Source organism: Aquarana catesbeiana, linkage group LG03 (assembly GCF_042186555.1).
Source record: "Aquarana catesbeiana isolate 2022-GZ linkage group LG03, ASM4218655v1, whole genome shotgun sequence".
NCBI classification, from domain to species: domain Eukaryota; kingdom Metazoa; phylum Chordata; class Amphibia; order Anura; family Ranidae; genus Aquarana; species Aquarana catesbeiana.
In genome coordinates, this window is record NC_133326.1 from 918267 (window position 1) to 940337 (window position 22071).

A 22071-nucleotide genomic window follows, 5' to 3' on the forward strand; every position below is an offset into this window, starting at 1 on the left:
TACAGGACTGGTGACTCCACAATATATAAATACCGGACTGGTGACCCCACAATATACAAATACCGGACTGGTGACCCCACAATATACAAATACCGGACTGGTGACCCCACAATATACAAATACAGGACTGGTGACCCCACAATATACAAATACCGGACTGGTGACCCCACAATATACAAATACCGGACTGGTGACCCCACAATATACAAATACCGGACTGGTGACTCCACAATATACAAATACCGGACTGGTGACCTCACAATATACAAATACCAGACTGGTGACCCCACAATATATAAATATCGGACTGGTGACCCCACAATATATAAATACTGGACTGGTGACCCCACAATAGGGATAAAACTTTTTCGCAGAAGAGAGTTTAATAAGACTCGTGGCCACTCATTAAAATTAGAAGAAAAGAGGTTTAACCTTAAACTACGTAGAGGGTTCTTTACTGTAAGAGCGGCAAGGATGTGGAATTCCCTTCCACAGGCGGTGGTCTCAGCGGGGAGCATTGATAGCTTCAAGAAACTATTAGATAATCACCTGAATGACCACAACATACAGGGATATACAATGTAATACTGACACATAATCACACACATAGGTTGGACTTGATGGACTTGTGTCTTTTTTCAACCTCACCTACTATGTAACTATATGTACTATGTAATGTAATAATGCTTTCAAAAATATATATTTTACTTTTTTACTTTTTTATTATTATCAATTTACAAAACACAGAATGAATGACAGAAGAAAAATCTAAATGAATTAAACAATTATTGAATACCCTTTGGCTTCAAGACAGCATCAATTTTGTTAGGTACACTCGCACATCAGCAATATGTTTACATTTCAAATTTGTTTTGGAATTTGTTTGGATTTTGCATTCAATTCAAATTTGAACGAAATTTTGTTTTGTTATAATTTTTCCAAAAACATAAAAATTCATCCAGATTTTGATTCAGAAAGAAACTAAATGCAGATGTCTACTCTACATCCACTTCTCCATCCACCCCTACATCTATCTCTACATCCACCTCTCCATCTACTTCTCCATCCACCCCAACATTTCCCTCTACACACACCTCTCCATCCACCCCTACATCCACCTCTATATCCACTTCTCCATCCACCCCTACATCTACCTCTACACCCACCTCTACATCCACCTCTATATCCATGTCTCCATCCACCTCTACATCCACCCCTACATCCACCTCTCCATCTACTTCTCCATCCACCCCAACATTTCCCTCTACACCCACCTCTCCATCCACCCCTACATCCGCCTCTATATCCACTTCTCCACCCACCTCTACATCTACCTCTACACCCACCTCTACATCCTCCCCTACATCCACCTCTATGTCCACCTCTCCATGCACCTCTACATCCACTTCTCCACCCAACCCTACATCCACCTCTATATCCATGTCTCCATCCACCTCTACACCCACCTCTCCATCTACCTCTACAACCACCTCTACATCCACCTCTATATCCATGTCTCCATCCACCTCTACATCCACCCCTACATCCACCTCTCCATCTACTTCTCCATCCACCCCAACATTTCCCTCTACACACACCTCTCCATCCACCCCTACATCCGCCTCTATATCCACTTCTCCACCCACCTCTACATCTACCTCTACAACCACCTCTACATCCACCTCTATATCCATGTCTCCATCCACCTCTACATCCACCCCTACATCCACCTCTACATCTACTTCTCCATCCACCCCAACATTTCCCTCTACACACACCTCTCCATCCACCCCTACATCCGCCTCTATATCCACTTCTCCACCCACCTCTACATCTACCTCTACAACCACCTCTACATCCACCTCTATATCCATGTCTCCATCCACCTCTACATCCACCCCTACATCCACCTCTCCATCTACTTCTCCATCCACCCCAACATTTCCCTCTACACACACCTCTCCATCCACCCCTACATCCGCCTCTATATCCACTTCTCCACCCACCTCTACATCTACCTCTACAACCACCTCTACATCCACCTCTATATCCATGTCTCCATCCACCTCTACATCCACCCCTACATCCACCTCTCCATCTACTTCTCCATCCACCCCAACATTTCCCTCTACACACACCTCTCCATCCACCCCTACATCCGCCTCTATATCCACTTCTCCACCCACCTCTACATCTACCTCTACACCCACCTCTACATCCTCCCCTACATCCACCTCTATGTCCACCTCTCCATGCACCTCTACATCCACTTCTCCACCCAACCCTACATCCACCTCTATATCCATGTCTCCATCCACCTCTACACCCACCTCTCCATCCACCTCTACATCTACTTCTCCATCCACTTCTCCATCCACCCCTACATCTACCTCTCCATCCACCTCTACATTTACTTCTCCATCCACCTCTCCATCCACTTCTCTATCCACTTCTCCATCCACCATTCCATTCACCTCTCCATCTAATTCTCCATCCACTTCTCCATCCACCCCTACATCTACCTCTACACCCACCTCTCCATCCACCCCTACATCCACCTCTATGTCCACTTCTCCATCCTATACATCCACTTCTTTATCCACTCCTACATCTACCTCTACACCCACCTCTCCATCCACCTCTACATCCACTTCTCCATCCACCCCTACATCTACCTCTCTATCCACCTCTACATTTACTTCTCCATCCACTTCTCTATCCACTTCTCCATCCACCTCTACATCCTCTTTTCCATCCACCTCTACACCCACTTCCCCATCCACTTCTCCATCCACCTCTACACCCACCTCTACATCCACTTCTCCACCCACTTCTCCATCCACCTCTACACCCACCTCTACATCCACTTCTCCATTCACCTCTCCATCCACCTCTCCATCCACTTCTTCATCCACTTCTCCATCCACCTCTACACCCACCTCTTCATCCACCTCTCTATCCACTTCTCCATCCACCTCTACACCCACCTCTTCATCCACCTCTACAGCCACTTCTCCAACCACCTCTATATCTACCTCTACATCCACTTCTCCATCAACTCTACATCTACTTCTCCATCCACCTCTCCATCTACTTCTCCATCCACCTCTCCATCCACTTCTCCATCCACCCCTACATCTACCTCTACACCCACCTCTCCATCCACCCCTACATCCACCTCTATATCCACTTCTCCATCCACCTCTACATCCACCCCTACATCTACCTCTGCACCCACATCTCAATCCACCCCTACATCCACCTCTATATCCACTTCTCCATCCACCTCTACATCCACTTCTCCGTCCACTTCTCCAACCACCTCTACATCTACCTCTACATCCACCTCTCCATCAACTCTACATCTACTTCTCCATCCACCTCTCCATCCACCCCTACATCTACCTCTACACCCACCTCTCCATCCACCCCTACATCCACCTCTATATCCACTTCTCCATCCACCATTTACATCCACTTCTCTATCCACCCCTACATCTACCTCTACACCCACCTCTCAATCCACCCCTACATCCACCTCCATATCCACTTCTCCATCCACCTCTACATATACTTCTTCGTCCACTTCTCCATCCACTTCCCCAACCACCTCACCTCACAACCACCAGGGTTCTTTACTGTAAGAGCAGCAAGGATGTGGAATTCCCTTCCACAGGCGGTGGTCTCAGCGGGGAGCATTGATAGCTTCAAGAAACTATTAGATAAGCACCTGAATGACCACAACATACAGGGATATATAATGTAATACTGACACGTAATCATACACATAGGTTGGACTTGATGGACTTGTGTCTTTTTTCAACCTCACCTACTATGTAAAATGTAACTATGTATGTAACCTCTACATCTACCTCTACGTCCACTTCCCCACCCACTTCTCCGTCCACCTCTACATCCACTTCTCCGTCAACTTCTTCATCCACTTCCCCAACCACCTCTACATCCTCTTTTCCATCCACCTCTACACCCACTTCCCCATCCACTTCTGCATCCACCTCTACACCCACCTATACACCCACCTCTACATCCACTTCTCCACCCACTTCTCCATCCACTTCTCCACCCACTTCTCCATCCACCTCTACACCCACCTCTACATCCACTTCTCCATTCACCTCTCCATCCACCTCTCCATCCACTTCTTCATCCACTTCTCCATCCACCTCTACACCCACCTCTTCATCCACCTCTCTATCCACTTCTCCATCCACCTCTTCATCCACCTCTACAGCCACTTCTCCAACCACCTCTATATCTACCTCTACATCCACTTCTCCATCAACTCTACATCTACTTCTCCATCCACCTCTCCATCTACTTCTCCATCCACCTCTACACCCACCTCTCCATCCACCCCTACATCCACCTCTATATCCACTTCTCCATCCACCTCTACATCCACCCCTACATCTACCTCTACACCCACATCTCAATCCACCCCTACATCCACCTCTATATCCACTTCTCCATCCACCTCTACATCCACCCCTACATCTACCTCTACACCCACATCTCAATCCACTCCTACATCCACCTCTATATCCACTTCTCCATCCACCTCTACATCCACCCCTACATCTACCTCTACACCCACATCTCAATCCACCCCTACATCCACCTCTATATCCACTTCTCCATCCACCTCTACATCCACTTCTCCGTCCACTTCTCCAACCACCTCTACATCTACCTCTACATCCACCTCTCCATCAACTCTACATCTACTTCTCCATCCACCTATCCATCCACCCCTACATCTACCTCTACACCCACCTCTCCATACACCCCTACATCAACCTCTATATCCACTTCTCCATCCACCATTTACATCCACTTCTCTATCCACCCCTACATCTACCTCTGCACCCACCTCTCAATCCACCCCTACATCCACCTCCATATCCACTTCTCCATCCACCTCTACATCCACTTCTCCATCCACCTCTACATCCACTTCTATATCCACCCCTACATCTACCTCTCCATCCACTTCTCCATCGACCTCTTCATCTGCCTCTATATCCACTTCTCCATCCACCTCTACATCTACCTCTACATCTACTTCTCCATCCACTTCTCCATCCACCTCTACAACCACCTCTACATCCACTTCTTAATCCACCTCTACATCCACTTCTCCATCCACCTCTGCATCCAACTCTACATCCACCACTCCATCCACTTCTCCATCCACCTCTCCATCCACTTCTCCATCCACCTCTAATTTCACCTCTTCGTCCACTTATTCGTCGACTTCTCCATCCACTTCTTCATCCACTTCTTCATCCACTTCTCCATCCACCGCTACATCCACTTCTCCATCCACCTCTACATCCACTTCTTTGTCCCCTTCTCCATCCACCTCTACATCCACTTCCCCAACCACCTCTACGCCCACTTTCCCATCCACATCTTCATCCGTCCAACTTCTTCGTGCACTTCCCCAACCACCTCTACATCCACATTTCCATCCATTTCTCCATCCACCTCTACACCCACTTCTCCATCCACTTCCCCATCCACCTCTACATACACTTCTCCATCCACTTCTCCACCCACTTCTCCATCCACCTCTACACCCACTTATCCATCCACTTCCCCATCCTCTTCTCCATACACGTCTCCATTCAACTCTTCATCCACCTCTACATCCAACACAGGCAGGAAGAATTTCTACTTTAGGAGCATGTAAGGAGAATGCACAGCCTTGTCCCCTCCCCCTGCTGTAGTGAATAGTGGGGCTTGTCTCTGGGGTGTTCCTGCTGCCAGGAATGAGCGTTGCCACTCAAAAAGTCCATCTCCTTGCTAGCAGCATGGTCAGACAACAGTGGGGGAAGGAGGGGCAAGCTATCCGACAATGCTGCTCAGCCACTACAACACAATTTAAAAAAGGACCAGGTCCTACATGTGGTAGGTCCCCTGGTGGTTCAAATGTGATTTGTAAGTTGATGTGATACTGTAACGACACCCCGAGTATGTAAGGGGTTAAAGCCATTTAGGACATTCCATTTCTGAACACAAAGGCTGCTACCGAACACTCCAATCAGCCGAACAAGAAACCCATACAAATAATTCTCCCCCCCCCCCAAGTACAAGACAAGGCTCTATACGGAGGGTCAAACAGGAATCAGACTCTTTATTAGAACCAAAATTACAAGTTTTATATACAGTTAAAGAGGAGGTTCCCCTCTCCTGCTCATATTACCCTAACAATACAACTGTAACCAGAAACCTAATTAACATGAGTTAGTTTACTAAATCATTTACCCAGACTAGGTGACTCCGAGACATGACCTTTAGGACAGACTTGTGGTCACCGAGCTTCACACAGTAGTATAAACACAGGACACCTTCTCAGGACACCTTCACAGGACACCTTCTCGCTCCTGCTGAGCTAATTACAATTAACAATACAAACAGTGATTTCCCCCCCTCCTCAGCCTAGTAGGCAACAAACTATAGTAGGAGTAGATGGTCTCCTACCCAGTTCTAGAGGCCAATGTGATCAGCTCTCTCAACTAACATGTTGAGTTCAGAATCAAACAAACCAAGAATAGTCTTTACATATATCCTGGGAGATATTGTGGAGAAATATTACTGTCCCATTTTAAGTAATCCAATCATATTCTCAGGGTTCATTCTTTTCTTGGTCACCCTGCGCCCAACAGTGACTCCCGTCACAGATACTTTAAACCACTCAATGGTTTCTTATACCTCTCAGGGATTGTATTGGTAAGATGTCACCAATTTTGTTGCTAGGAACACACACCTGTTGCAGCCATTGTAAGGGCATCTCACTCTCACTTTTGGGTTTTTAAATACTTTTAATTATGAAGAGTGAAAAAACAGATCCCAGAGCACCCACAAAACCCCGAAATGGACAGACATTGTGACAGAAAGAATTTATAAAAAGTCGGGTTGGCTTAGCATAACAATTTCATTATGACCACAAATTGGAATGTCCCTTTATGTTGGATATACTGTAAGATGCAGCAATAGCAATGCTCAGTATTTGCAATCACTTGTATATTCAGCACTGAGCTAGAGAATCCTGTTTTACTTTACTTGTAGATGTTTGGCCATATGAATTTGAATGCAAAGGCTGGCCAAGAGGGCCAGTTTTGGGTCTTGAGCCTTCAGCTGAACTTCTCTGTGATGGATGTGGGTTACTTGATACCCACAATGACTACATTTTCATATTGAGGGCCCTTAGAACAGAACTTCCCTAGGGAAAGAATAAACTACAAAGTCATATGAATGTAAAGATAGCTGAGGACCTTAAGTTGTGATGCAATGAAGTAATGAGATAGGTGCTCCTAGCCCAGCAGAAGTCTAAGCTAATGGCCATGGACTGTAGGATGACAATCGGCAGCTGTAGTTTGTAGTCTATTCAGAATTTTGGCCACTTTGGGCTCTGGCCAGAAAAGGATGAGGAGAAGACATATTGTGTAAATCCCGGGCACAGCAGAGAACTGAATGGATTTCTCCTCAAGTCTTCTTCAGAAGGACCCCGTATGAAGATTACCAGATAGAGTAGCTGGTGATGGGTTGCCAAGCAGCAGAACTCTGGTGATCTGGAGCTGCCAATGACAGGATTCCTCTGATTGGCAGCAGACTTCCTCCACACCAGCAAAACAGTTTAAGAAGTAAACCAATGGTAGTCAACATGCGGGGAAGTGTGTAGACCGAGGATGTGCCAAGTGGAGCGTAGAGCTGCCAGGACTCTAGATGTGTAACTGAGCTGGCTTGTCACTTTGTAATGGATTTATTTTGCCAGCAAGCTGAGTAGACTTGATTTCCCCATGTCAGGACACAGTCATTGTTCTTCTTCCTGTATATCAGTCCTATTCCATGTCTCTGAGTCATCCTTGGGAGAATGGAGCACCCATGAAGATATTACATACACTCTCACCACACAAGATCTTTTGTTCTGGTCTTTTCCTTTTAAATCTTAGTCCAAGAAGCAAAGTTCTACATGCCAAGTACATCCCAGCAATCCAATAGATTCAATCAATGCCGGTCGGTGTTCAGTAAATGGATTGGGTTGGTTGCTGTAGGTACCTCCATATGCAGCTGTGCCCTTTGCTCCTTGCAGAGTATTGAATAAGCGGGTATTTCTCCTCTGTCACAAGTCACCATTGGGAAACGCTCAGACTGCCAGAGGGCTGTGTGCCTGACTTGATGCCACTCATGCAGGCGGGAATCTTTCTGTCACCACCAGGATTACTAAAGCAAATATAACCGAGCTAACAAAGAGCAAGTCTCTACAGATTGTTCTCTTCTGTATACCAGGGATTAGGGATAGGCGGATCTGCCTGGGTTCGATTCATGGGGTTCATCAAATCCTGGTGGAAATTTATTAAACTAATTTCCATGACAATTCCCATTAAAGTCTATGGGGGGAGGGGGGATGGTGAATCTTGAAACTAAATTCTGGCCATTTTCAAGGTTAATAGGCAAGTTATTGTCAAAAAAAGGCATGGGGAACCGGGTACTGCCATAGAGGACATTTATGAGGAGCTGAGCACTGCCATAGAGAACATTTTTGGGGAGTCTGGCACTGCCATAGAGGAAATTTATGGGGAGTTAGGCACTGCCATACAGGATATTTATGGGGAGCCAGGCAATGCCATAGAGAAAATTTATGGGGAGCCAGGTGCTGCCATAGAGGACATTTATGAGGAGCTGGGCACTACCATAGAGGACATTTATGAGGAGCCTGGCACTACCATAGAGGACATTTATGAGGAGCCTGGCACTACCATAGAGGACATTTATGAGGAGCCTGGCACTACCATAGAGGACATTTATGAGGAGCTGGGCACTACCATAGAGGACATTTATGAGGAGCCTGGCACTGTCATAGAGGACATTTATGAGGAGCCTGGCACTGTCATAGAGGACATTTATGAGGAGCCTGGCACTACCATAGAGGACATTTATGAGGAGCCTGGCACTGTCATAGAGGACATTTATGAGGAGCCTGGCACTACCATAGAGGACATTTATGAGGAGCCTGGCACTACCATAGAGGACATTTATGAGGAGCCTGGCACTACCATAGAGGACATTTATGAGGAGCTGGGCACTACCATAGAGGACATTTATGAGGAGCCTGGCACTGTCATAGAGGACATTTATGAGGAGCCTGGCACTACCATAGAGGACATTTATGAGGAGCCTGGCACTACCATAGAGGACATTTATGAGGAGCCTGGCACTACCATAGAGGACATTTATGAGGAGCCTGGCACTACCATAGAGGACATTTATGAGGAGCTGGGCACTACCATAGAGGACATTTATGAGGAGCCTGGCACTGTCATAGAGGACATTCATGATTTTATAAGCAGTGGTGGGAGGTCTGAATTGACTGGTGGAAGTAGCAGCCTAAAAGCTATAGCAAAGTTTATAAAAATAAAGCTAAAGCCCTCAGCTTCATACAAATTGGCCAATAGCACAACAGTTTCATAGTTTGGGAACTTTTTTTTTTTTACAGTACCACACATCATTGTCATAAAAGTTTAAAAAGATGCACAAAATACACAACCCCACATTCCCTAATAGCCCTCCCATCCCCATAATCCCAATTATTCCCAAAATTTTATACAGTGGCTGGACAGTATGTTAGAATGCTTGTTAGGTTTCTTTTCTGTCTTTTAAGCTTCTCAGCTTTCCGTGTGCTGCTGGCGAGAGAACTGAAGGATCCCGACCATTGTGACCTAAAGAGAAGTTTGTGAACCCTATGATGGATTGTGCTCAAGGTTGCTGTACGGCACGGAAAGGATAAGAATTATCCTTTTCCCCAGTTTCTTTAGCGTGATGACATTTATATATAAGTGCGGGAAATGAGGCCGGTTTTATCTTAAAATAAACATTATAATGTATTGCATAAGACAAAAGCCACAAATATTTTTAAGTGCCGAAGCACCAGAATAAGCCAAAAACTTTGAGGCACAAAGCAAGAACTTCCCTGAAGCAAACTTTAGAAATTCTAGAACTAGAGAATATGAAGTCCAGCTTCGGAAACATTGTGTGGCAGGCCTGGATAGGGGGCAGGTATAAATTAATAATGGGGGCAGGTATAAATTTTGGTGGTGGTGTGTGGGGGACAATTAAAAAGTTTCTTCTGAAGCAGCCAGGACACCCAATAGTCCATGAGGCCCTCATTATTGAATGTATCTGCATCAGACCTGGACCCGATAGTTCAGAAGCTGCCTGTTTGTGCTGGCCTGGCCTCTGTGGTTTGAAAAACTCTGAAAAGCGGCGTAGAGGCAGCTGGTGCTACTTTTGCTCCTCCTTTCAGGGATCAGAAGATCAGAGACATGTTCATCTGAGGGGTTCCTGCCACCATCTGGAACTGCAGCAAAGAGGTTCTTATGCAGCACCTTCTCAAAGTGATGCATTTTTGGCCTCTCTCTGAGATGGTGGCAGTGGATGTGCCATTTTCCCTTTTTTCAGAGATTTAAAGCGGGGGTTCACCCACACCACCAAAAAAAAAATATTAAAAGCCAGCAGCTACAAATACTGCAGCTGCTGACTTTTAATACATGGCCACTTACCTGTCCCAGGGTCCAGCGATGTTGACAGGCGACGCCGAGAACCCGCTCGGTTCTCGGAAGCTGCCGCCGCCATCCTAGGTGAGGGAATCAGGAAGTGAAGCGTTGCGGCTTCACTTCCCGGTTCCCTACTGCGCATGCGCGAGTCGTGCTGCGCGTCCCAAATGGTCCTTGCTCTCTCCTGGGAGCTGTGTGTTCCCAGGAGACAGCGCGGTGGGGACGGGAAGAGGCGTAGACTCCCATGGGAGTCTATGCCGGAAGTGGGTGCAAATACCTGTCTTAGACAGGTATCTGCACCCCCCTCCCCCCTGAAAGGTGCCAAATGTGACACCGGAGGGGGGGAGGGTTCAGAAAAGTGGAAGTTCCATTTTTGTGTGGAACTCCGCTTTAATAGGTTGGCCACCAGAAGTGGTCTCTCATCTGGATTACCCAAATCCAGGGGTCCTTGCACAGGTATTTGAGCATAAAAGACCCTACTGACCACAAATTGCCTGTAACAGAAGTACCTATGTCCTTGGTGTTGCTGAGGATAAATGTATCCTCAATAGTCTAATGCCACGTACACATGGTCGGACTTTTCGGCTACAAAAGTCCGACAGCCCGTCTGACAGACTTTCGACAGCCTTTTGGCGAACTTGCGGCAGACTTTCTAACGAATGGACTTGCCTACATACGATCACACAAAAGTCCGACGGATTCGTACGTGATGACGTACACCGGACTAAAATGAGGAAGTTGATAGCCAGTAGCCAATAGCTGCCCTAGCGTGGGTTTTTGTCCGTCGGACTAGCACACAGACGAGCGGATTTCTGGGTCCGGCGTAGTTACGACGTAAAGATTTGAAGCATGTTTCAAATCTAAAGTCCGTCAGATTTGCGGCTGGAAAAGTCCGCTGAAAGTCCGGGGAAGCCCACACATGATCGGATTGTCAGCCATATTTTGTCCGTCGGCGTCCGTCTGACTTTTGTAGATGAAAAGTCCGAGTGTACACGGCATTACCCCACATCAACCCTTGGGGTTTGGGAGGGTTGATGAATCCCCCTTGAAGCCTGCCCAAATTCACAGGGATGAAGGCCTGCTGGCCCACAGATAGCTGCAAGTCCTCCTTTTCCTCCCACTTCTGTTCCACCTGTGTCGAGTCTTTCAGGCCACGTGTGGTCCAGCAGAAATGTTGTCCAGATGGCTAGTGCCGTTGTCACACACCATGTTGTCTGGCTGAAGATGGTGTAGGGTCAGCCATCTCTCGGTCTGGGCTCAGGGAACTGCCAACAGCTCTAGCCCAGTGTGGCTTCTGTGCCCCAGACAACAAATAGGGGGTGCCGCCCAAGGCTCCAGCCAGGTCCTCTCCTGTAGCAGCTCTATGGATGGAGTGAAATGTTTTAGGGGCGTGGCTTGGCTGGAGCCCGGGCTGAGGCTGTCATTTCATGTATCAAAAGGGTCTTGCAGTGAAGTGCGGAGCATAGGACCTTTTTGTATCTCCTGTACCCCAGTTATATGAGCTGCAACACATCATGGCAGTGTTCAGCCTGGAACATTGCATATGCTCTGGGGTTCTTGGGGGGACTGCTGGGCCTGAGGAACTGGAGCATTCGTCCAGTGAGGAAGGAGTACAGATGACTGTGATGACCCTATCAGACTAAACACATGGTGACATCACCAGCTCCAGTAGTTTTGCCCTGTCCTGCATCTTCCCAGTCACCTGAAGTTTGACCCAATATGTCATGAATGGTATGTAGCATTCCTCCCTATGCTTACTGAACCACGTTTCTGGGGTCACATGTACCCTGCCACTGACAGCATGGCCCAGTGACACAGACACATTACATTCTACATGCTGATGGAGGGCAGGGAACACTTTCTGGGCAAATTTTTGGTGGCTGGGCACTGGCCTCTGTGGTGCAGCACAGGCCATAAACTCATAGAGGGGTACTGATTCCAGGAATTCAAATGTCAGCAGCTACAAAGCCAGCAGTTTTCCTAAGACGATGAGCATGGAGGTGATTTGGGGACATCTTTTTCTTCTATTTCAGCAGCTGCGGAAGGGACACCTGTCTTGGGAAAGATATTTCTGGAGACGACGGGGTGGGTGTAAGAGAATCCTGCAGAGGTTCAAGCTGTCACCTAACTCTACTTAGCATGGCCCCATGGCTCTCTGATTCCCTGGATGACAGGATTTATTCTAAAACTTTTAAACCTCTGGTGACACTTCCATCCCTGTCATTGGAGGACACTGATGTTACAGTGGATGCAGCAGGAGAATGCTGTGGGGTGGGGTGGGGTGGGAAGTGAAGAATGGGGAGGAAGAGCACAGGTTTTTTTCTGCCTATTTGTCTTATTGGGCTGCTGCCCCCACTGAGTTCTGTGGTACAGTCAAGTGTTGCCTAAAGCATTTTTTATCATGGCTGATACGCTGCAGGTAGAGGGTTGCAGACTGCAGTGGTGCTGTGGACAGCAGATACAATAAAACAGGTCCACACTGCAGAGATGGATTAGATTGGCTGCTCCCTCCAGTCCTCTGCAAGCTGCTCCCGGACAAAATCCTCCCTCACTGCTGTGCTGTGTCTCCCTCAGAACTTTCTTCCTTTTCAATTGCTGGAACCCATAGATTGTCTTCCACTTCATTGTCCACCCTTCCTCATCACTGGAGACCTCCATGTGTTAGGAGGTCTGCCACCTCATCATCCATCCCTCCTCATCACTGGAGACAACCATGTGTTAGGAGGTCTGCCACCTCATCATCCATCCCTCCTCATCACTGGAGACCTCCATGTGTTAGGAGGTCTGCCACCTCATCATCCATCCCTCCTCATCACTGGAGACAACCATGGGTTAGGAGGTCTGCCACCTCATCATCCATCCCTCCTCATCACTGGAGACAACCATGGGTTAGGAGGTCTGCCACCTCATCATCCATCCCTCCTCATCACTGGAGACAACCATGGGTTAGGAGGTCTGCCACCTCATCATCCATCCCTCCTCATCACTGGAGACAACCATGGGTTAGGAGGTCTGCCACCTCATCATCCATCCCTCCTCATCACTGGAGACAACCATGGGTTAGGAGGTCTGCCACCTCATCATCCACCCTCTCCTCATTGCTGGAGCCCATTTTGTAGTAAGCTGCAGGAAAATCACTGCCTCTTGCTGCTGCCCACTGATGCCCCCTCCCTGTATCTTCCTCGGTATTCAAAATGTGGAAATGGTTGTTCATGTTCAAGATAATCCACGAAAGAGGAGGAAGAAGAAGGCACGATAGCAGCAGCTGCAGACAACTGGCTGTTCTGCAACCAAGAGGAGGAAGAAGAGGAAGGCTTTGTAAACCACTTGACCACTCCCTCTGTGTGCCGAGGCTGTATAGTATGGCCCCTCTGAGATAGAAAAAGAAGATGTGTCCGGCCTCTAGATGGTGTAGCCCAGTGAAGCACTACAACTACAATCTGCAGAACCTGCTGGCCCCCTACTACCTCCAACTTACCTCCTCCTGCAGAATCTTCTCACCCCCTACTACCTCCTCCTGCAGAACCTCCTCACACCCTACTACCTATACCTGCATAACCATCTTACCCCCTACTAACTCTACCTGCAGAACCATCTCACCCCCTACTACCTCCTCCTGCAGAACCTTCTCCCCCCCTACTACCTTCATCTACAGAACCTCCTCACCCACTTACTACCTCCACCTACAAAACCTCCTCACCCTCTATTACCTCCACCTGCAGAACCTGATGGCCCCTTACAGCCTCCACATGAAGAACCTCTGCCTTTCACTTTAGGCCTGCCTGAGATTTTTAATAAAGGTGATTGCCCACATTTATTGGCAGCTGTGGCAATAGGGGGAATGAACATGTGATATTTAGGTGCACATTACTTTACTCCACAAGCATTCAATACTGAGCTAAAATAAGAAAACCGGCCCTAGCGAAATACTTATCCCCAAAATAAACTCTAAAACACTAAATACCAAACATTTTTTTTTAGTCTAGTTGAAAATTTAAAAAATTGAAAACTAATAAATAAAAGAAAAAAAACAAAACAATAATACTTAAAAAAAGATTACAAGGGTGGGAGGCCTTGCAGTTATAATTGAAACACACAAAAGGTAGTGCTTAGAAGGACTGTTGGGTCTCTGAATTGTGAACTCAGGGGAGGTACACAAGGCTGTGGAGACCTCCACACCACCCACTCTTCCTGTTATATGGTAGGTTGCAACATTACAAAGCCACCATTATTGGCCAATGTTACCCTTCTGGCCACAGCTGAAAGGTGAGGCAAAGCATTATGGTTACAAGAAATTCAGCCTGGTTAATTCCCACCATAATTCACAGTGACCACAGATTTTGAACCTGTTCAAACCCTCTGTAGCAGTAAACCTGAATCTCATCCCTACCGGAGATAAAGGGAGCCCAGAATCTGAACATATGAATCTACCCTCACAAAGATCAATGTGGATTTCCACATTATTTATTTGCTTCCAACAGGGCTGGTAATTAGTTTCTGGGAAATGTATATTGACCTTCACACATGGCGACCGGCTTGTTGGTGACTTGTTGTGACACGATAATCAATGACCCCCGGGGTGACTTTGCAGTGCGCCATCTGCCATAGACAATCACATGCTTTGATTGGCAGTCATATTCCATGTTTCATTGAAGGAAGATTCACGTGTACATGACAGTAGTACAACCACAGAACAATCCAATGTAGATGAAGACCAGGAGATGGATTCTTTCTGAAAGGCTTAAAATAACTCACCGCAACTTTTATGACTAGGGATGAGCTGAACACCCCCCCGTTCGGTTTGCACCAGAACATGCGAACAGGCAAAAAATGTGTGCGAACACCGTTAAAGTCTATGGGACACGAACATCAAAAAGTGCTCATTTTAAAGGCTTATATACAAGTTATTGTCCTAAAAAGGGTTTGGGGACCCGGGTCCTGCCCCACTGACATGTATCAATGCAAATTTTTTTTTAAAAAATGGCCGTTTTTTTCAGGAGCAGTGATTTTTTTTAATGCTTAAACTGAAACAATAACAATGAAAATTTCCTTTAAATATTGTGCCTGGGTGTCCCCTTAGTGTGCCTGTAAAGTGGCGCATCTTTACGATGTTCATTACAGTCCCGCAGCAAAATGACATTTCTAAAGGAAAAAATGTCATTTAAAATTGCTTGTTTTGTAATGAATTGCCGGAATCTGGTAATATAGATATAAATCAAGGAAAGGAACAGCCTGCGCCCCCCCCCCCCCCCAGTCCATACCAGGCCCTTCAGGTCTGGTGTGGATTTTAAGGGGAACCCCGTGCCAAAATTAAAAAAAATAAATAAATTGCATGGGGGTTCCCCCCAAAATCCATACCAGACCCTTATCCGAGCAAGCAGCCTGGCAGGCCAGGAAAGGGGGGAAGAGCGAGTGCCCCCCCCCAAAGCACCATGTCCCCATGTTGATGGGAACAAGGGCCTCATCCCCACAACCCTTGCCCGGTGGTTGTGGGGGTCTTCGGGCGGGGGGCTTTTCGGAATCTGGAAGCCCCCTTTAACAAGGGGGCCCCCAGATCCCAGCCCCCCTATGTCAATGGGGTGTCAAAAAAGTAAAAACGACAGGAGACAGTTTTTGACAATTACTTTATTAAAAAAAAAAAGTGTCCTGCAATGTCCATCCATCTTTAATCACGGTGTCCGGACCCGAAAAATAGAAAAAAAAAGCTCCGCCTCAATGGGAGGCGTCCCACCGACTGCTGTCTCTTGGCTGTGACAGCTGTTATACAGGCAAGGGCGGTGCCACCCGGTGACGTAAACAGGTGACCCCACCCCTTTCTAAAGTCAAATGACGGCACATGAAGTCAGGGGGGTGGGGTCATTCGTTACATCACCGGGTGGCCCCGCCCTTGCCTATATAACAGCTGTCACAGCTTTTTTTTCTTCTATTTTTCAGGTCCATCGGCGCCTTGATTGAAGATGGATGGACATTGCAGGACAAATAAATAAGGGAATTGTCAAAAACTGTCTCCTGTCATTTTTACTTTTTTGGTGAATGGATAGGGGTACAATGTACCCGATACCCATTCACATGGGGGGACCTGGATCTGGGGGCCCCCTTATTAAAGGGGGCTTCCAGATTCTGATAAGCCCCCCCGCCCGCAGACCCCAACAACCACCGGGTAAGGGTTGTGGGGATGATGCCCTTGTCCTCATCAACATGGGGACAAGATGCTTTGGGGGGACACCAAAACACCCTCCCTTGTTGAGGGCATGTGGCCTGGTATGGTTCAGGAGGGGGGGCGCTTGTTTGCATGCTCGGATAAGGGTCTGGTATGGATTTTGGGAGGGACCCCACACCATTTAAAAAAAAAAATTGGAGCGTGTATTACTTCAATACACTGTGTAATATACACTACACTGCCTGCATTGACTGAATATAGAGTATACACTGAATATCTAGTCTACACTAAATGCTCAGCCCTTCCTTCTCTGAGCTGGCCGCTCAGCTGTCGGCTAATTGCCAGCTCCTATCTCTCCACAGTGACTCAGCTGTTGATGATATCCTGCTCGTCAGTCCTGCCTACTTAAGCCGTCCAGCCCAGAGGATCTCTGCCTTCGCCTTGGTCACATCTCTAGAGATGCTCTCCTGTGTTCCTGTTAAAGACTTGCTTGGCTGACATTCCTTCTGGCTCCAGATCCTGCTTGCTGTTCTACTACGCTCATCTCTGGCTTCCTGACGTTTTGGCTTGTCTGACTATCCATTCCAGTTCCTGAACTTTGGCTATGTTTTGACTACAATTACTCTGTTTACCTTTTTTTAAACAAGTGTGATTTAACTGTACTTCTGTCTCAGTCTGATTCATGGTTCCTGACAATGCAGAGTATATATATATGTGTATTAAATATACGGCCTGCACGCCACTAACTAACCTGCCTAATCTGGCTCAATCTATCTCCGTCCACACACTACACACGGCCGCTATGTAAGCAGCCTTATATAGTGTGGGGCGTGGATTTAGTCCACCTGAGCCATGATTGGCCAAAGGCAACCTTTGACCAATTATGGCTTTCGCAGCAGAGTGTGCTGTGATTGGCCAAAGCATGCAGGTCAGGTGCATGCTTTGGCCAATCATCATACAGCAATGCACTGCGATCTCGCAGTGTATTATGGGGTGTTCCGCGATGCTCGAATTTGCCGCAAATGTCCCAAAATGTTTGGTATTCGCTGAACGGGCAAACACCCGAACCGCGGGCTCAGGTGAGTGGCTGGTATCAGAGCCAGATACACACAGGTTACATACGCCGTGGTCGTTACAGCGAGAAAAATAATTCTAGTACTAGATTTCCTTTGTAACATGCAACCTGTAAAAAAATTGACAGCGTCACCTATGGAGATTTTTAGGTACCGTAGTTTGGCGCCATTCCACAAGTGTGCGCAACTGTAAAGTATGGCATGTTTGGTATCTATTTACTCGGCATAACATCATACAAAAAAATGGGTTATCTTAAGTGTTTTTTGTTTTTTTTTATATTCATGAAACTGTTTTTTTCCTCAAAAAAACACATTTGATAAATTGCTGCGCAAATACCGTGTAGTATAAAAAGTTGCCACAACCACCATTTTATTACCTAGGGCAGGGGTGCCCAACCCTTTAAAAAAGGGAGGGCCATTTTAGCAATTTGGTAACCGGTCGCTGGCCACAATGAGTGTAGGGGGCAGAAGACAGGTCCGTGTCCGATCTGTATATGCGGAGCAGACACCTACACGGCACACTCGACTCTACGGGCCCTCCGATCCGCCCAGGGGACTGATCTCCTTCTCGGCCTTTCGGCTAAGATCAAGTGTAGTATCTGTTCTTATCAGTTTCCAGGAGGTGGCGCTTGCTTCCGTCCCTGATCTATGGCGAAATAGAGACGGGATAGCGGTTGCTATGCAAAGCCTGCTGGAGTAAAGGTGACCTGGAGCGGTTTGTAGCCGAAAGGGAAGCCTTCTGATGGGGATGGAGAACCACGGGGTTTGATCCGGAAGGTCGGGTCCCTGGCCTTCTGGCCTGGATTGGGGTAGCTCTAGCTCCGGCCAGTTTTTCGGTGAGAGAATGCTTGCACCTCCTTTGGAGAGGGGGGAGGAGCGGTCAGTATCTCCTGAATATAATTAGGCAGGAGGAATGGAACGATGGTGGAGTCAAACCATAGGGCTCTCACCGGGCTTCCTGAACTCCAGGCCTTCCTGGTTGGGGTGGGGGCTGCTGTGGTCTGGGCTGGTGGCCAGGGTTGGTCTTTGAAAGCCTATGGAGTAGTGCCCCTGGAGTGGCAGTCCAGGGGTGCCGTAAAATCACTGTGAGTGGGAGTCACTTTGATTTGAGGCACCACGGTCACTGCACCATAAAACACGCTTTTTTAGCACCTGCCTCTTGGGCCGGGCCTTTTGGCTAGGACCAGAGGAATTTTTTATTCCTGGCCAGAGGGCCTGGTCATTGTTTTACACAATGGCCACCTTTTTTCACTCTCCTCTTCACTATCCCTTCCCCACTTTATCTATTTTCTTTTTTTTTTGATTGAGTCTATGCTTTGTTTTGTCACGTCTTGAACACGTTTGTTTCACTGTGTGACGAGTAAAGGCGGGTCCTCGGGCCAGCCCTGAAAGTCTTGGGAAGGGGTGGACATGGCCTTCTGGCTTCGTCCGCCCTAACCCACGGGGTCTCCCTTCGGGGGAGCCCTACCTAGTACTTGGGTGGGTCTGTTTCGGCAGACCTTCCAGAGAACGGGGTCCATCTGGTTTCGGCCAGATAGACCATTGTAAAGTACCTTTGTCCCCGCAGGAGCCTAACGCCCCGGGAGATCAGGGAATTGGCACGTCTTGTGTACCCGTTTGCACTTTTTTGTGACCACTCTTTATGTGTGTGCACATTTTTTATGCACCGGGTGAAGTTTTTGGGGTGTGTTATGCACGCCATAGGCTTTCAAAAAAAGGGGACTGATCCCCTTCTGTTTTTATAAGTGGATTGGAATGGAGATAGGCGGGTGTAAAAGGACATGGATGGCTGGTACTACTGGTGGGTATTACTGGTGGGTATTGCTGTTCCCAACACGCCATCCCCAAACATCAGTGTGACAGGAGGCGGTACTGGAGGAAGCATGCGGCTGCAGTAGAGAGCAGAGCCAATGCTTGTACATTTAGTATCACTCCGCCAGTACAGGAGATCCCTTCTTCACATTGATACTCGGGGATGGCGGGTCGGGAACACGTGATCGGGGATGGCGCCATCCCAGAGCAGGAGGTGGTGGGCCACATCAGAGGGCACCGCAGGTCACATGTAGCTCGCAGACCAGCGGTTGGGCACCCTGCCCCAAGGTGTCTGATAAAACAATATATATAATATTTGGGGGTTTTGAGACTTTCTAGCAAAGTGATGATTATTACATGTAGGAGAGAAGTGTCAGAATTGGCCTGGGTGGGGGAGGGGTTAATTACCATAAGTAATATACAAATAATTATTATATATTGTTTTTAAGGTCATTTACTATATTTTCTACATCTGTACTCCAGCAGGTGACTTTCAGGGACAAATGACTGAAGATTTGAAGTTATAACTTCCAATCAGTAATTTCACAGTAAATAGATACATAATAAATAATTATCTTATAACATATAGAATAATATTATAGGATTTATCTTGTACCTTCCCAGCAGCAGATTCTCATTCTCCCTCCCACACACGGGATTGTGGGTAAATCTTATACACATGTATTTCCTTGCAGATAAGAGGGCGGGGCTGGAAGGGAGGATTTGTCTTTTAGACACACCCCCTTCTATGACACTGCAGTGAGAGGCATACCTCCACTGCAGCATTTTTATTGGACAGCTGGAGCCAATGGTACTTTACTATTGGTCCAAGACTCCAAGCTGTCCATTGAGCTCAGAGCCTCTGATAAGAAGTGAGGAGAGGCTCTGTGATCTCATCCTCTCAGTCTTGTATTTATAATGGCCGCTCTGTATGCAGCTTCTGACAGGCTGTACAAGGAGTCCCGTATCTCCGGAACTATAGGTGATAGAAACCCCACATTTTTACCACTTTTGAGGTAGGACTTCCGCTACCGACCCCCACTCTGTGACTCCAGGTCGCCGAGCTATGGCCTTTGAAGCTTGATCGTTTTTGTGTTTTTGTTTTATGTTTTCTGCACGTCCCTGATATGGATATACAGGGATATACTCTATAGTACATATGGATATACAGGGATATACTCTATAGTACATATGGATATACAGGGATATACTCTATAGTACATATGGATATACAGGGATATACTCTATAGTACATATGGGTATACAGGGATATACTCTATAGTACATATGGGTATACAGGGATATACTCTATAGTACATATGGATATACTCTATAGTACATATGGATATACTCTATAGTACATATGGATATACTCTATCGTACATATGGATATACAGGGATATACTTTATAGTACATATGGGTATACAGGGATATACTCTATAGTACATATGGATATACTCTATAGTACATATGGATATACTCTATAGTACATATGGATATACTCTATCGTACATATGGGTATACTGTATAGTATATATGGATATACAGGGATATACTCTATAGTACATACGGATATACAGAGATATACTCTATAGTACATATGGATATACAGGGATATACTCTATAGTACATATGGATATACAGGGATATACTCTATAGTACATATGGATATACATGGATATATTATATAGTGCATACGGATATACAGGGATATACTCTATAGTACATATGGATATACAGAGATATACTCTATAGTACATATGGGTATACCGGGATATACTCTATAGTACATATGGATATACTCTATAGTACATATGGATATACAAGGATATATTCTATAGTACATATGGGTATACAGGGATATATAGGGTTACACTCTATAGTACATATGGCTATACTCTATAGTACATATGGATATACAGGGATATATTCTATAGTACATATGGATATACTCTATAGTACATATGGATATACAGGGATATACTCTATAGTACATATGGATATACAGGGACCCCCTTACCTGTGTGCCGGTCTGCTTGCTGACACGGATGGTCTGGACTCTGTGGGGGACAATGGAGGGAATTGACTTCTGATGCCAAAGCTCTGTCACTGCCCAGATTACAATTTGGTTTTAGGCCATTGACTTTCAGAATGTATCCCATCATGCCTGTGGGCTCTTCACATTGATAGAGCGAGGAGACAGCCGAGTGCTGGTGACATAGGAGGGGCGGGGGGGGACACAGAGCTACGCTAGGGGCCCCAGAGAACAGACCCCCACCCTCCCAGAGGACAGGGCTCTGCCACCAATCAATTCTGTCAATATCTATGGACTCCATACCTCCTCCTGTATTTATATTTCCACCAAAGTCAGACGTTTTTGTAATTCAATTAACTGATCCCTCATATCTGTATTTATATGTCCCAATACTAGATTAGATTGTAAGCTCT

General features: G+C 46.6%; 1 protein-coding gene and 1 pseudogene across 4 annotated transcripts in view; one reads left to right on the top strand and one right to left on the bottom strand.

The window, feature by feature from the left end:
* The window catches only part of SLC4A5 (solute carrier family 4 member 5), a 241374-nt gene extending 219565 nt beyond the window's left edge, over window positions 1-21809 (bottom strand). For 3 of the 4 annotated variants that reach the window (XM_073618223.1, XM_073618221.1, XM_073618222.1), the window contains exon 1: window positions 21644-21808. The gene's annotated coding sequence lies outside the window, so the exon portion shown is untranslated. Of the gene's footprint in view, window positions 1-21643 lie in introns of all 4 variants that reach the window. The other variant, XM_073618224.1, reaches the window with a different exon arrangement.
* LOC141135869 (U2 spliceosomal RNA) lies at window positions 18371-18502 on the top strand (annotated as a pseudogene).
* Window positions 21810-22071: the final 262 nt, after the last annotated feature.